Source organism: Sciurus carolinensis, chromosome 11, assembly GCF_902686445.1.
Source record: "Sciurus carolinensis chromosome 11, mSciCar1.2, whole genome shotgun sequence".
NCBI lineage: Eukaryota > Metazoa > Chordata > Mammalia > Rodentia > Sciuridae > Sciurus > Sciurus carolinensis.
Window position 1 is genome coordinate 56,553,353 of NC_062223.1, and position 17,160 is coordinate 56,570,512.

The following is a 17,160-nucleotide window of genomic DNA, read 5'->3' on the forward strand; positions in this document are numbered from 1 at the left end:
ATTTATATAAAAATATCACAAAATAAAAAAAAATTATCCTTGCATGCAATATTACTGAGTGTTATAAATATTACTGAATAAAGAAAGAAAAAAACTTTTTTCTTTTTTTATACCAGAAGATACTTACATTGTGGTACTACTACTTATGTAAATATTAAGAACTGATAAATATAAACTTGTCTGTTCAAGGATGTAAATGTAAGTGGTAAAACCACAAAGAAAAGCAAGGAAATGATCAGCACAAACATCAGGAGAGTGGTTACCTGGGGGACAGGGAAGGAATTGTAAATGAGAAATATTGGGATGATCGTTCTATTTTGATCTGACTAATGGCTTACTAGGTATTCACTATGTTACACCATACCTGTAAGCTCATACAATTTGCTGTATATAGTTTACAACTTAAAAGGTTATCAGGAGAATATCTTTATGACTAATTTATATAATATATGATAATATGGAAGAATAAAGAATGGAGAAACATCCAGGGAGATTGAAGATGGCCAGCTAGAGGAAGACTTCATTCTTGGTTGCTCTGTAACTCAGGATTTAAGCAGAAGAAGTACTGCTTCTCTGTCAGGTGGGTGAAAGATAGATTTCACTAAAACTCAATATTGGACAGTCAGAGTGTCCTACAGATGCAGAAATTTGGGTACATTAGGCAAAAAAGAGACTACATTGAGCTAAATCACTTGTGGCAACTGTGCTGGTTCAGCATAGAGGAAGGGGAACATAGAAACAAAATGGACAAATTTAGGATGGAAAAACCTGAGATCAGAAAAGCAGGTTGCTCTTAGCTGATCCCAAGGCTGCACCGTGCACTGGTGCTTCAGAAGTGCCCCATGTTTCCCAAGTGGCCAGGAGAGCTGAGGCAGAGCCATCCTGAGGTAACCATGCTGCAGTTCCTGCTGTGGAGCAAGGAGATTAGAACAAAAACAGCCACACTGTCCTGGTAAGCACCTTCTGTGCAGCCTCGGGTGTGCCTAGCAGAATGTAAGTGACACAGGCACAGAGAATATTTTACCCAGGAGGATTCAAGTTGGAAAAGTGAAGGGGAGCCCAACTCGCTTCTCCCTTTGAGTCTGGTGGCTCATGTGACCAGCTGAAGTGGTCCCAAATCTGAATAAGTGGGTGTGAATACACTGAGGTTAGCCTGGGAAGCCAGGAAAGGCTGTTGAGGGGGTGAAGCATTGGTTCCCTTATCCCAAGAGTAAAATCCTTGGGAGGATACAAACTCCCAGCAGAGATTGGGAACTATCAGACCTTAGGAGTGTGTTAATCTAATCTCTCCACAGCAGAAACCACCCAGCAAAGCCTCTGAGGCCTGATTAGACCTAAGTCCCACCTGCTGGAACTCCACTCTTAAAAATTCAGTAGCAGCCCTACACTAGGAGTGCATCAATCTGGTCTGCGCGGACAAAACTCCAACTGATAATACTCATCATACCGTCCTACCTCATACTGGAGAGAATAAAAGCTAAGAATTATTTGATCCAGCTTTAGTCTTAGGCCACTCCAACTGGCAGGTTGGTAAACAGCACCAAAAAAGAAAGGGATAATGACCCCCAGCCCTTATTGTTCTCAGTACATAGTCCAAGAAGAAACAGAAAGAGAGGCAGACAGGCATAGACAATGTCCATCTATTCTTGCAGATTATTTTGACCACCTCAGTGAAATTGATTTCTTAAATTTTTCATAAAGAATCTTTTTCTTTTCTTCTTCTTCTTCTTTTTGGTGTGTGTGTGTGTGTTTGCTGGGCTGACCGATTCATGTCTTTTGAAGGTTAGGGTTTTTGATTAGTATGTGTTGGTTTTATTTTGTATTATTTTTCATTTGTCTGTTTCTCTTCCTCTCTTTTCTTCTGCTAACAGCCAAATTCCATTTTTCTCTTTCTCTTTCCCTTTATTATTTCTATTTTTTCTCCTCCTTCCTTAATAACCATCATATGCTACATCTCTTCTGCATTTTGTTCACTTTTTGAAATGATGAGCTCTTTTCTACATTCCAATCATTTTTTTTCTCTTAAAAAACTGTATTCTTACCATCTTTTAGCACTAATTAGTTGATATAACTCGCATGCTCCCACCACTAATGCTCCTGCAATTATTTACTGCTATAGATGATGTAGTTGACCCCTGTTGTTTGCTTTAATGCCAGATGCAGTTCACAGTTACTTATTGTTTTTGCTGCTGGCAATTACTGCTCTATCATTTGTTTTTTTTATGGCAACTAACATTGTAGATGTGATAGTAGAAACCAAATATTTAGTTTAATGGTATATATTCTTTGCAATGCTTGTTGCTATTGTTTGCTTCTCCCCATTCTGTGAGGTGCTAGGAACCTACAGAACACTACAAGTTCACAGGGTAGAAATTCTGCTGCTGAACTAAACTCAACCAAAAGACAGCACACAGTGCTTCACACACAAATTAATGACACTTAATATTCAGCTATACTTTAATACAAAGAATAGAAGAGATGAAACCCCAAAACAGGTCCCAAGTAGAAACAGGTAGGGATGGGCCCCCGGGTCCCACCTATGAACATCCATTGCTACAGCAAAAACAAATAACACAAAGGCTGTGGACACCACACCTACAAGGGGTCTCAATTCACATCACTCTAGCACATATTGGCAAGAGAAGAATGTGCTCTACAAAGACCCACACATAAGAGTGGAAGAGAAATACCTCCCAAAAGATGCATAAAACAAACATACGAATACCAGAAATATGAAAAAGCAAGCTAGCACACATGTCTCAAAGTTCATAATTCACCAGTAAATAATTCCCCAAATATTGATGTAGATAAAATATCAGATAAGGAATTCATAGGCATCATTATAAAAGTGATCAATGAATTCCAATTCATTCCAACTGAATGAATTAAGGAAGTCAATATAGAATGTGAATGGGAAATTCAATAAGGAGATAGAAATATTGAAAAAACACCAAACAGAAATCTTGGAAATGAAAGACATACTACAAAAAAATAAAATGGTCATCTGAAGGTCTGATAAAGTAGACCATGTAGATGACAGAATCTCAAAGCTGGAAAAGTGGTCAGCCATACATTTAGATAGTATGAAAGAAAAAAAAAAAAGTAACCTTGATCAGAATATATAAAAACTCTGGAACAACACAGAGACAAAATTTAAGAATCACTGGAATTGAGGAGAGTTGTGAGATGTAGGCTACCAGAGTTGATAAACTCTTCAGGAAAATAATAACAGAAAAAATTTTAAACCTTCAGAATAGATGGATATCCAGACACTGGAGGCATTCAGAACCCCAACAGACAAAATCAGAAAAGAACATCTCCATGAACATTATAATTTAAATGCCTAACATACAAAACAAGGATAGAATTTTAAAAGCCTCAAGCCTCAAGAGAAAAACATCAGGTTACATTTAGAGGCAAGTCAATCAGAGTCACTTCTGATTTCTTAGTACAAACTCTATAAAGCCATGGGTGCTCAGAACAATGGGTTTCAAGTTCTGAAAGAAAATAACTGTAAACCAAAACTGTTATATTCAGCAAAGCTAACATTCAAAATTAAAGATAAATAAAACCTTCTAAGATAAGCAGGAAAAAAGAATTCATGACTACTAAACCAGCATTACAGAACTTAAATACTGCACAAAGAAGAAATAAAAACAAACCTCAGAGCTCACAAAAGAACAAATCTCATTCGAAGAGTAGCTAAGCAAATGAGAAATAGGATTAAATGAAACATGATAAGATAAATAAAAATGGCAATAATTAATAAACATCTTCTATAAAGGTTTCAACTCTTTAATTAAAATACAGAGTCTGGCAGAATGGATTAAAAACAAGACCCAACTCTATGTTGTTTGCAAGAGATGCACCTTACAGGCAAAAACAATCACAAGCTGAAAGTGAAAGAATGCAAATTGATATACCATGTGAATGGAGACTGAAAACAAGCAGCAGTAGCTACTCTTGTATCTGACAAATCAAATTCCACATCAAAATTAATCAGAAGAGACAAAGAAGGTCACTTCATATTGGTAAAGGGAATAGTCCAACAAGAAGATATAACAAAAACACATATTTATGTTCCAAACATGGGTGCAACTAATTACATAAAAAAAGACACTACTCAGACCCCAGAGAGACCCCAGTACAATAATACTGGGTGATTTCAATGAATCTCTCTTACCATTAGATAGATCATCCAGACATAAACTCAGTAAAGTATCTCTGGACATGAAAAATATTATTATAAATCAAATGGGTCTAACAGACATCTATGGCATATTTCATCCAATAACAGCTGAATATATTTTCTTCTCAGTAGCTCATGGAATCTTCTCCAAAATAGACCACATTTTAGGCCACAAAGCAGCTATTAGCAAATACAAAAAAAAAAAAAAAAAAAAAAAACTAACACAATTCCTTGCATCTTATCAGATTATAATGGAATGAAATTAGAAATCAACATGACCAAATCATACGGGAACTATTTCAAGGCCCTTGAAAACGAAGAAGAAACCAATTCCAAAATCAGTAGAAGGAAGGAAATAATTAAGATCAGAGCTGAAATAAATGAACTTGAGAATAAAAATGACCCATGAAACAAAGAGTTAGTTCTTTGAAATGGTAAACAAGATTGATAAGCCCACAGACAAACTAACAAAAAGAAAAAGAGAGAAAAACTAAATTAATACAATTAGAGATGAAAAGGAGAAATCATAACAGACATCTTAGAGATCTAGCAGATCATTATGGACTATTTTGAAAATCTGAGACTCAAATAAGTTGGCAAACCTAGAAGAAATGAATACATTTTCAGACAATCTGCCAAAACGGAATAAAAAGGACACAGAAAACCTAAACAGACCAATAACTTGTAATGAGATACAAGCAGTAAATTAAAAAAAAAAATGTTCATGGATAGGCAGAATTAATATTGCTAAAATGGCCATACTACCAAATGAAATAAACACATTCAATACAATCCCCATCAAAATACCAATGACATTCTTCACAGAACTAGAAAAAAAGTTCTAAGTATCATTTGGAAGAATAAAAGACCCAGCGTAGCCAAAGTAATTTTAAGCCAAACACAATGCTAGAGGCATCATAATACCTGACTCCAAATCATACTACAGAACTACAGTAACAAAAATGCACGGTATGAACATAAAAACAGACAAATAGACCAATGGTACAGAATAGAAGACACAGGGACAAACCCACATACAGTCATCTCATCCTTGACAAAAGTGCCAAAAATATACATTTGAAAAAAAGACAACCCTTTTAACAAATAGCGCTGGGACAACTGGTTATTCAGATGTTGAAGAATGAAACTAGACCCTCACACAAAAATCAACTCAAAATGGATCAAAGATCTCAGAATTAAATCAGAAATTATGAAACTCCTAGAAGAAAACACAGGGTCAAAACTCTAGCTTTTAGGCACAGGCAATGACTTTTCAACAGGACACTGAAAGTTCAGGAAATAATTCCAAGAGTTAATAAGTGGGACAGCATCAAATTAAAAAGCTACACAGCAAAGGAAACAATTAGGAAGAGGAAGAGAGAACCCACAGAATGGGAGAAAATCTTTGCTAGCTACTCTTGTGATAGGATTCATATGTAGAAAATATAAAAGAGCTCCAAACACTTTATACCAAAAAAAAAGACTCAATTAATAAATGGGCAAATGAATTAAACAGATACTTCTTAAAAGAAGAAATATAAATGGCCAACAAATACATGGGAAAATGTTAAACATCATTAGCAATTAGGGAAATGCATATCAAATGTGTATATGTACACTGAGATTTCATCTCACACCCGTAGAATAGCAGTCATCAAGAATAAAAATAATAATGCTGGAGAGAATATGGAGAAAAAAAGAACACTCTTACACTGTTGGTGGAACTGTAAATTAGTACAGCCACTATGAAAATCAGTATGGAAGCTCCTCAGAAGAGTAGGGTTGGAACCACCATATGACCCAGCTATATCATTTCGCAGTATTTATCTTGAAGAATTAAAGCCATCTTACTACAGTGATATATTCATACCCATGTTTATTTTATTTTTGGTACCAGGGGCACTTAAATACTGAGCCACATCACTGGCCCTTTTTAAATTTTGAGATAAGGTTGCTAAGTTGCTGAGGCTGGCTTTGAATGTGAAATCCTCCTGCCTTAGCATCCTGAGCTGCTGGGATTACAGGCATGTGCTATCATGCCGAAGTTTACCATTGCGCCTGGTCACATCCATGTTTATAGCAGCAAAATTCACAATCACCAAACTATGGATCCAACCTAGGTGTCCATCAACAGATGAATGGATAAAGAAAATGTGGTATATATACACAATGGAGTTTTATTCAGCCATAAATAAAAATAAAATTACGGCATTTGCAAGAAAATAGATTATGCTAAGAGAAATAAGTCAAATGCACAAGGTGAAGGGTTGTATGTTTTCTCTCATACGCAGAAGCTAGAGGGAAAAGAGGAAAAGAAAGGTGGGGGGTGGATCTCCTAAAAATCAGAGAGAGATCATTATAGGAAAGGGACCAAGGGGAGGAAGGGAGGGGAAAGTGCTAGGGACTGATATTGGTCAAATTATGTTGTCATATTGTGTGCATGTACAATATGTTACAACAAATTTCATCAATATGTACAAGTATAATGCAAACAATAAAAAATGTAGAAAACAAAAAGAAAAAACATCCATTTTTTTTTAATAACTGCTTAGAACACATATGGAACAGTACACAATTAAGAAGAAAAACGACTGTCACATAGAAGGGAATACAATCACAGGGTATTGATAAGGGAAGGAGACCAATTTTTCGCTATAAACTCATATCTTTTGAATCTTGTATCATGGTTATGTATCATTGGTTTGTAAAATTCAGAAAAGGACAAATAATAACAATCTAAAAAGACCTAGTAGTCTTTCATTCTTTTTTCTGGAAAAAAAAAAGTAGGACCGATTTGTACAAAAGAAACATTTAGATTACAGGCATTATTAATGCATAAATAATTACAGGATCAATAAGAGTGGCTTACAGAAATAAATTACAGGTGCTCCTTGACTCATGATGGATGCTCCAGTAAACACATCACAAATTGAAAATATTATAAATTAAAAATTAATACTCTTAACTTACCCAACACCACAGAACAAGCTGAATTATCAGTTGTTGACCCTGGTGATTATGTGGTTGCCTGGAAGCTATAGGTTCTCAGTGGTGCTGCTGTTGCTCAGCCTTGCAAGTTTCCTATCACAATGTGGTAGTTTCTTATCACATTGCTAGCTTTGGAACAGATCATATTTCAAAATCTGAGGCATTGTTTCTACTGAATATGTATTGCTTTCTTACCTTATTGTAAAGCAAAAAACAAAACAAAACAAAACAAAACTTAAATTCCAGTGTCTGTAACAAGAGTAGACAATGTAAATGAACCAAAAATATTAGCAGGGTCAAAGAACACCACTTCATAAATACAAAGAAGCCAAACTAGAAAGAATACACAATAATCCTAGTGTGTATATATCTAACAACCACTAAAACACTTGAAGGAAAAACTGACAAAAGAGAAGAGAGAAAAAAAAAAAAGAGAGAAGAGAGAAACAATGGGTAGAAATTTCATTATTTTTCTTTCAGAAATTCATAGAAAAAACAGACAAAATGAATAAGAAGAGACTTAAATGATACAGTCAACCAATTTGATTCAAAAGACAATTATGTGACAGTTCATCTAGCAATAACAGAACATATTCATTTTACATCAATATGGAATATTCACAAAGACCATATGCTGGGTCATAGAACAATTCTGAACAAACTTAAAGGAATGATAGCATATAGGTTCTCTAATCTGATGAAATTAAATTAGAAATCAACTGACACCTAAAACAAATTCTGACACTTGGAAATTAAACTGCACACTTCTTAACAATCTATGGATCAAAGGATAAATCACAGGTAGGTGGTATTTTGAATAGAAAAAGTTTGGGAGATGCAGCTATAGCAGCTATTAGAGGAGAATTTATAGGTTTAAAAGTAATGAAAATAGCAAGGTACAGAGCAGGAGTTAGACTATGTCTACCCTACAGTAAATATAAGTATAGGGATTATACCCTGCTTTGCATACTGTTTTATATTGCCTTCAACAGTGCCAGCACATAGAAGCCACAGTGTTTGTTAAAGGACTGAGTATGCCAAGTGAAGAGACATACATGTGTTTATAAGAGATTAAAATATTTCAGGAAAGATGTATTAAAAACTGTAACAGATTTTGTTGGAGAATTAGGGGTGGGACCTGAGTGGCAAAATAAAGACAATGGAAGGATAAAATTGTTAACATTTCTATATTAGTATATAATCAGAAGTTGATAAAATTTAACATGCATATCATGATTATTTGAGCATCACCTACTTGTTACTCTACTTGACTGCCACTTTCCATGTAAGAAAATAAAGAATCATGGTGATAACCACCATTCATCAGGTACCTGTTTGTGTGTTTGCTATTGACCTGCAGGACTACTTCCTTCCTCTTTTCTCACCTTACAAGATACAGTTCTCACGATTTAGTCTTGCTGACTTCTCAAGGACATAGCTTAGGATAAGAGATCGTTTTGTCTACATGTTCTAAAAGTTTGAAAATTTCGATTAGTTTAACAGTCTTTCTCCCACTAGATGGCACTCTGACTTAACCAATCAACAAACTGGCCCCTTCCCTCAAACTGGGGCTAACTGTCCAATAAACAGATCTATCCAAGGGATAAGTGAATCATCCAAAGATTTTTCCAAAAGCATGTGAAGGACTTACTATACACATACAGAATCACTTTCCAAGGTTGAAGGTAGAGGATACATGTGTATTTCTAAACCAAGATTCCTAATTCCCAAAACTGGCTGAAAAAAATGATGAATTAGAACTGGGTATTCTTCTCTTTAATAAAAGTGTAAGTTAATACTTTAGTTGTACTTTTAAGAGTAGAATTTTAAGAGAATCATATTAAAGAAATATATCACATAAACATAATAAAGAAATACATAACAGTGTATGTTAATTTATGAATGTCTCTCCCAAAATTCATACGCTGAAACCTCATTGCCAACATGGTTGTGTTAAGTAGGATCTTTAGGAGGTGACTAAATTAAAAGGGTAAAGCCCTCATGGGTAGGATTAGGATCATTATAAAAGGGCTTGAAGGACAGGGTCCATTCCCATCTTCCATGTGAGGATACACTGTCTTCTCTGGAGCAGAGCAACAAGGTGCCATCTTATAAGCAAAGACCAGGCTCTGATTGGACACGAAACCTGCCAGTGTCTTGGTCTTGGACCTCCAGCTGCCAAAACAGAATTTTTCATTGTCTATAAATTACCCATTCTCAGGGATTTTGTCAAAGCAGCACAAAATGGACTAAGACAGAGTGATTCCATAATAGTTATAAATTGTATATTTTGAGGCTATAGAAATTTTTACTAGTGGAATGATTCATGATCTAGAAGAATATAACCTACTTCAGGTTTCCAGCAGAAATGCACTCTAGGAGCTACTGATCCCCTACATGATGATGAGGAAGAGGAGGAGGAAGGAGAAGAAAAGGAAGAAGGAGAAGAGAAGAGGAGGAGGAGGGAGGAGGAATGAACAAACATCTTATTAGATTCAGTAATAATCTAGTAAGCTGGCTTTTACACTGAGACCATTTGCTAAATCTAGTGAATGAACATGGGGAAAAGGAGACAATGCTCACAGTCCAGTCAAGGTGAAGAATATAGGAGAAAATTGCCCTAAATAAAGCAGGACAACTAGATGTAACAATTAAAACATTTATCAGGGAAAAAGAACACAGGTTAGCTTCAGAATTCCCCAAAGAACAATGGAAAGGTTCTGTAGGAAAAAGAACATTTCAAGAAACTGTTCAGGAGCTGAAGACAAGAAATAGGCACTCAAAATTATCATATTAGGGAATACAGTACTCAAGATCACATGAAAAAAACCTTGATAATATAATCCATTTTATTTAGAGATGATGTAAAGTAAAATGTGGAGAAGCCACAGTAAAAGAATAGTTGGTATCCAAATGTTCTAAAATATACAATTGCTGATAAAAGATGAATAATTAATAAGATGCCTAAAGTATACATTACAACTAACCTCATGTAACTTTTTAAAATAAATCAGATGTGGTTCAAAAAAAAGATGAATAATTATTACTTTATTTCACTGCATAATCATTGCAGATTTCATGCCAATAATCTGTTTGCAAAAAGTGGGATGCAACTCTATGTGAAGTTTTAAAAAAAAAACGTGTGTTGGTATTACTTATTATTAAACTGTCTTTTGTGCAAGATCAAGATGCCTAGGAGACTTGTGAATATGTGTTAATGCAGTGGTGACGATTATGTGGTAAAATGAAGAAGCAAACATTAAGTATTAGTCATAAGATTAAACTCAGCAATGTAAGACCATAACAACCAGTAAGAAGAGAAACACTGTGAAGATGACACTGTCCTCATCTCTCAGAGCAGAGAATTAGAGTCAACACAAAAGCAGAACAACTCAAAGACATTTAAAATCTCTTTCCAAACCTTAGGATGTCTTTTAGAAAGATGGAAAAGCATGATGGATAGGCTCTCTAAGGAAGAACGGGTTCAACTCTGCTCAACAGTAAAGTGAACTGGTCAAATTACTTCAACTTCCTAGCAGCATTTTTGCTAGGATTCAGCGAATACATGTGGCCCTTAGAACCGTGCTTGGGACACTGTAAGTGTACATTTAATGCTAATCATTTTGGGTGCCAACTATTTCAATCTTTTTCTCTGTATAATTCAAGAAAATTAGCATATTTTAATGTATAATATTGCACTAACCATTTTGATAAATGCCCATTTATTGTATTCATGCATAAAAGAAGTTCAGAAAGACCACAGATTTGACTCTCTTAAACATGTCTTTTATGAACAGAACCTCTTAATTTCAACACAGTCCACATACATATTTTCCTTTAACTTTCGAATTTGGAGGATCTTTAGAAATTGTTCTATAATCAGAGTCATGAATATTATCACTTCATATGCTGTTTCTAAAGCTCATTTCACATTCTGGAATTAAATCTATCTGGAACTGATCTCTCTTTCCTATGAGGTAGGAGTCCTACTTCCCTTCTTTCCCACTAAGAATATCCAGTTATTCCTCACAACTTTGCAGTGCTAACTTTACCACAAATCAAGTGACTCTAAGTGTTTGTTCCACAAATCTGTTTGGATTCTTGGCATTACTTCAACACTGTCTTAATTACTATGTTTTAATTTATAGGTTGATATCTGGTAGGCTTATCCCACCTTGTTCTCAAACAGTATGCTAGTTGCTCTTCGGTTCTTTTCATTTCTGTATAGTGTTGATTTTTTCAAACTTCACCCCAATACTGCTGGCATGTTTATTGGGAATGTGTTAAATCTTTAGATTAATAAGAAAACTAGCTTCTTTATAATGTCTTTCAACAATAAACCTCATAATATCTTTCCACTTATCTACAGTTACTTTTTCAATTCTAAATGGGGCATTTTCTTCTCATACAACAATTTCTGATATTGAAATGAGTCTATCAGTACTTCAATTTCTGAGATTTAATAAATATTCCAAATTAGTGATCTATGACGTGGAAGACCAAGGCAAGAGGATCACATGAGCTCACAAGCTAAGGACCAGCCTAGGCAAAATAGAGAGACCATGTCTTTAAAAAAAGAAAAAAAAAAAAAAAAAAAAAAAGTTATCATTTTTTTTCTTTAAAAATTTTTTTTAATCAAGTAGTATTTTCTTTTAGGTCAAAGTGATTTCAGGAGAAAGGGCATGAAGACAGATACTCTTTTTCTAAAAGAGAAACTAACTGTTGTGCTATATGAGAAAGTTAAAGTTCAGTGGTGGTGCACACAAGTAATCCCAGCTACTGGAAAGATCGAAACCAAAGTTCCAGACCAGCCTTGGCAGCTTAGTGAGACCCTAATTCAAAATAAAATAAAATAAAAAAGGGCTGGGGTTTTATTAAGCAAGAGAGCACTTGCCTACTAGCTTGAGAGTCTGGGCTCACCCCTAGTACGTCTTCCCTTGAAAATGAAATTTAAAACTCTGAATGTACACTTGTCTCATAATTTAAAGTGATCTAGATTCTAACTGAAACAAATATTAATATTAAATAAAAGAGTCACTGAGAAGTAGTTAAGAGCACAAACAAGAACAAAAGTAAAAGTTATAAAGCATAAATAATTACACATAAAGGGACCTACTCTTAATTATTGTTTGCTCTTTTAATTTTCTTTTTAAACTCTCTTTATACTGTGCTTTCATTTGATTCTTGATTCACATTGTTAGTATATCTATGAAAAAATACTCCTCTGTTAACATTCATAATATTAAAAAATATTATTGTGAACTGTATATTTTATACTTCACCTAAAATCCTTAGATATTGTCAGCATTATCTAAAAAATTATTTAGAAGGTAGCAAACAGAATTTTGCTTAATATACATATAATACATTTTAATTCAGCCTATGTTAAAATAAATACTAATAATATCCCAACCCTAATAATCCATATCGATCAGCTAATGTTCATTCTTATTTTTACAAATTATAGGTAGGGTAAATGCCATGGAAATTGCAAGTCTTCTGCTTTTACAAAGGACTATAAGCAAGGGAGAAACCCTAAGAATATCCTTCCTTCAAGAGTCAATATTCTTCTCTTCATGCATTTTACCATTTTCAAATGCCACTTATTGAATAACCTAGTCTAGCAGCTCATTTACTAGTTCTACAACTTAAATGCTTGTACAACTTTCAAAAACTGAACAGCTAATTATTGTGATATTACCATTTGGCAGAAACTGTCCTAAGAAATTCACACGTATTAATTAATCATTTAATCTTCACAAAAGTCCCATGAAGTTAAGTACCTTCACTTTTTTTTTTTTTTTTGCGGTGCCGGGGATTGAACCCAGGGCCTTGTGCTTACAAGGCAAGCACTCTACCAACTGAGCTATCTCCCCAGCCCCAGTACCTTCACTTTATAGAGACACAAACTGAGGAACTGAGAAATAACAAGCCCCACTTAGTGAGCACCAGGGCCAAGAGACTTCAAAGAAACATTAAAAATCCCATCATATAGTACCTCTCTGCTTTCATGTTTCGGCAAAAACTTATATATAAAAGCATGTCTATGGCCAATGAGTTAATGGAGAAAAGACAGCCTATTTGACAAATGATGCTGGGAAAACTGGATAGCCACATGCAAAAGACTGAAACTCTCACTTGTACAAAAATCAACTCAAAATGGATGAAAAGCCTTAATGTAAGACCTGAAACTTTGAAAACTACTAGGAGACATGTAGGGAAAACACTTCAAGATACTAACACAGGCAAAAATTTCCTGAATATTACCTCAAAAGCCCAGGAAACAAAAACAAGAATTGACAAATGAGGTTACTTCAAATTAAAAAGTTTTTCACAGCCAAAGAAACAATCAACAGTATGAAGAGACAAACTACAGAATGGAAGAATATCTTTGTGAACTAGTCACCTGATAGAGGAATACAATACAAATTAAAAAAAAAAAAAAAAAAACCAAAACTTAAGAAGAACATGTTATAATCCAATTTAAAAGTAGGTAAATGATTTAAACATACTTTTCAAAAAAAGTATAAAAGGCCAATAAAAACATTAACAAAAATTGCTCAATATCTTTAGTCATCAGGGAAATCCAAATCAAAACTAGTCTAGTAACTCATCCACTATTTACACAAGTTAAACATCTGTACAGCTTTTAAAAACTGAACGGTTTCTTACTGAGATTTTATTATGTGATTCTATGTCACCCCAGTCAAATAAATGGCTATTATCAAAACAAACAAACAAACAAAATAACAAATGCTAGGGAGAATGTGGAGAAAAGGAAACTTATATGCTGTTGATGGGAATGAATTGGCATAATCAGTAAGGAAAACAGTATGGAGGTTCCTCAAATAACTAAAACTAGAGCCATGATATGATCCAGCTACTACTCCTAGGTATTTATTCAAAGGAAATGAAGTCGGCTTACAAAAGTGATACCTGCATACCCATGCTTATTGCAGCACTATTCACAATAGCAAAGATAAGGAATCAACCCAGATGCCTGTCAACAGATGGATGGGTAAAGAAAGTGTGATATATATGCACAAAGGAGTATTATTCAGCCACAAAGAATGAAATTGTCATTTGCAGAAACACAAATGAAAATGGAAGACACAAAATAAGTTAGACATGGAAAGATAGAAAGACAAATGTCAATTGTTTTCTTTTCTCATATGCAGAAATTTTTAAAAAAGGATGACTTGAAAGTAGAAAAGGGATTATTAATGAAAGAGGAAGGCGACCTGAGGTAGAGGGAAATGGGGGATACAAGACAAGGTAGAAGGGAGAGTGGACATGAGCAAAGCATGATATATGCATGTACGGAAATTCATCCCCATTAAGTTGTGCAATTAATTTAATGCATGAATTATAATGTTTAAAAATTACAAAAAATTATAATGTTAAATATATTAAAAAGAAATTCCCTTTAAAATATAATAAACAAAATATTTTAAATAAATAAAAAAAGAAAAAAGTAAAATTAAGTTGAATTGGATGAAAAAAGTTTCATCCAAGTAGGATTACCTGAAAAATGTTTGATAAATTTCAGAAAGCATACTTGCCCCTTGTTTAATTATGTAATTAGTATTTTTCAGCTTCTCACCTCAGAAATCCTAATGAAATACCAAAGTTAGGAGAATTTAGAAAATACCATAAATAATATTTACACTCAACTAAGATGTTTCACAATATTCTAGTACAAGTTTTCTTAAAGCCTTAAATGCAAATTTCACTGGAGAACTAAGGGTATCCTGAATTGATTACCATAAAACGACTGCCATAAATTAGTTGTCTCAGGCTCCACTTAGTCATTTAATACAATGGCTAGATTTTCACTTAACTCATGCTCACACAGAAAGGTAGAAGAAGATAATGCCAACACTTAAGATACCCCTCTATGGCCAGGAAGAATGAAATTTCTTAGGTATCCCTTCTTCAATACACTGATCTGATTCCCTTAGTGAAGAGCTCTCATAAATGTCTTTGCTTCTAAACAACTAGCTCCTTTCATCTCATGCTGTGATGACTCAGTACTCTATACTACCATGACTTTCTGACAAAGGCAGATATCATACCTCACTGGTCCTCCAAAGTGAAGGGTGCCCTTTAATATCAGTCTAACTATTTAAAACAGAGGAAAATTAATGCTGGAAGCTGCTTACGAAGAGGATATAAGAAATGTCATCAAGAGAGAATCAGATCACTGCCGCAGGAGTGCAGAACCATGATCATATAGTGGATGTTTTAATGTTGACAGGCCTGACCAGTGGGAACCGAAGTCACAAAAGGAAGAGCAACATGGTATTAAAACAAAAAGAAGAGGAATGCCCTGGCTCCTTTCTTAAATCTTCCACTTAGGGTTTCCCATTGAGTTCCTGAAACCCAGTGGGAAGTCCACTGTTACTAGAGCCTAGGTAGTGAGTGCTCCTTAGGTACAGAAGGAAGCAGAAAAAGGGTACAAAATGAATCTGAGGGCAAACAAGTCCAAGACCACAGTGACTTTCAGTAAAGCTGAAAGTGTATTCTCATAAATATACTCCCCATCCAGCTAATCTCTTACTTCAGTTGTTGAACCAAATGACTCTAAGACTTCAATTGCACATTAATACTTCTTGATCATCTTTCAGATTTTCAAAGAAAAATTCCAAGAAAATCAATACCCAGAAGTATAATTCTGCCAGGCAGGATAAGAATAACCCAATTGGTTAGATTTGTATATGTTCAACAGAGGTAACAGGTAATTTGTTCTAGTCTGTCTCTTTTGCCTAGAAAGTCTAATTTGACTAATATAAAAGATACATTTTGCAGGAAAAATAATCCCTAAAGAAATGATGTCAGACAACATTTAGCATAAATTATTTGAAATCATTGCCAAGTAAATGTTTCAACTGTGCTTTCTCTAAAGCATCTGTTTGGCATAGTCTTTAAAAGATGTTGAACGTGTAACTATTGATGATTACATTTGTACCTTCTCATTCAACTCAAGAGAAATCAGAGGGCTCATACAAATTCTTTGATATGATCATGATGAATAAAAATATTAATACTAAGAACTGTAAAAAGCAAACCCTAGCATTTAAAAACAAAAAATCACAGAGAAAGGGACTCTTATACACATTTGGTGTAAATAAGGATAGTCATTATGGAATAGTACAGAGGTTTCTCAAAAAGCTAAAAAAAGAATTACCACATGATCCAGCTATCCCACTACTGGGCATATATTCAAAGGAAACAAAAATAGTATATCCAAGAGATACCTGTACTACTCCATGTTTAGTTGTTCACTACTCACAACAGCTATGCATGGACAAGGAAGATGTATGTATACACAATGGAATTCTAATCGGTCATAAAAAAGAATGAAATTCTGTCACTTGTGGCAACATGGATGGAAGTGGAGGACATATGTTAAGTAAATGAGCCAGGTACATTAAGACAAATACCATATCTTCTCACTCATAGGTGGAAGTTAAAAATTTGATTGAAAATAAGCAAAGAGCAGAATAGGGGTCACTAGAGGCAAGAAAGGGTAAGGGGATGAGGAGTACAGGCAGGGTGGTACCAAATATAGGGAGAATAAGTACTAGTGTTTCTACATTCAGTAGGGTAATTATAGCTTACAATAATTCATTACACATCAACACAAAGAAATTATGTGTGTTTGCAGAGATGGAAATGTTCCTGATTTGACCATTACATATTGTATACATGTGTCAAATTACCACATTGAGTCCTGTAAAGATGTACAATTAGAAAAAAAAAAAAAAAAAAAAAAACAGGAAAAAATTTAATGCACTATTTCATATATAAGAGTACCTGCCAAGAACAGGGACTACACTTGGATCTAAATTGTAAATGCAGAACTATATTATATTAGAACATTTTAATAACTCCCTAAAATTTCTACTGCTAGGATTTTTACCATGTATATCAAAAATTGTAAATTTATAGAAAATTGTAAAGTAAAACTTGTTTCTAAGATT

At 34.3% G+C, this 17,160-nt stretch overlaps 1 protein-coding gene across 1 annotated transcript in view; it reads right to left on the reverse strand.

Moving 5' to 3' along the window:
* Positions 1–17,160, reverse strand: part of Prmt3 (protein arginine methyltransferase 3) — a 125,973-nt gene that overhangs the window by 72,402 nt on the left and 36,411 nt on the right. The window lies entirely within an intron of this gene.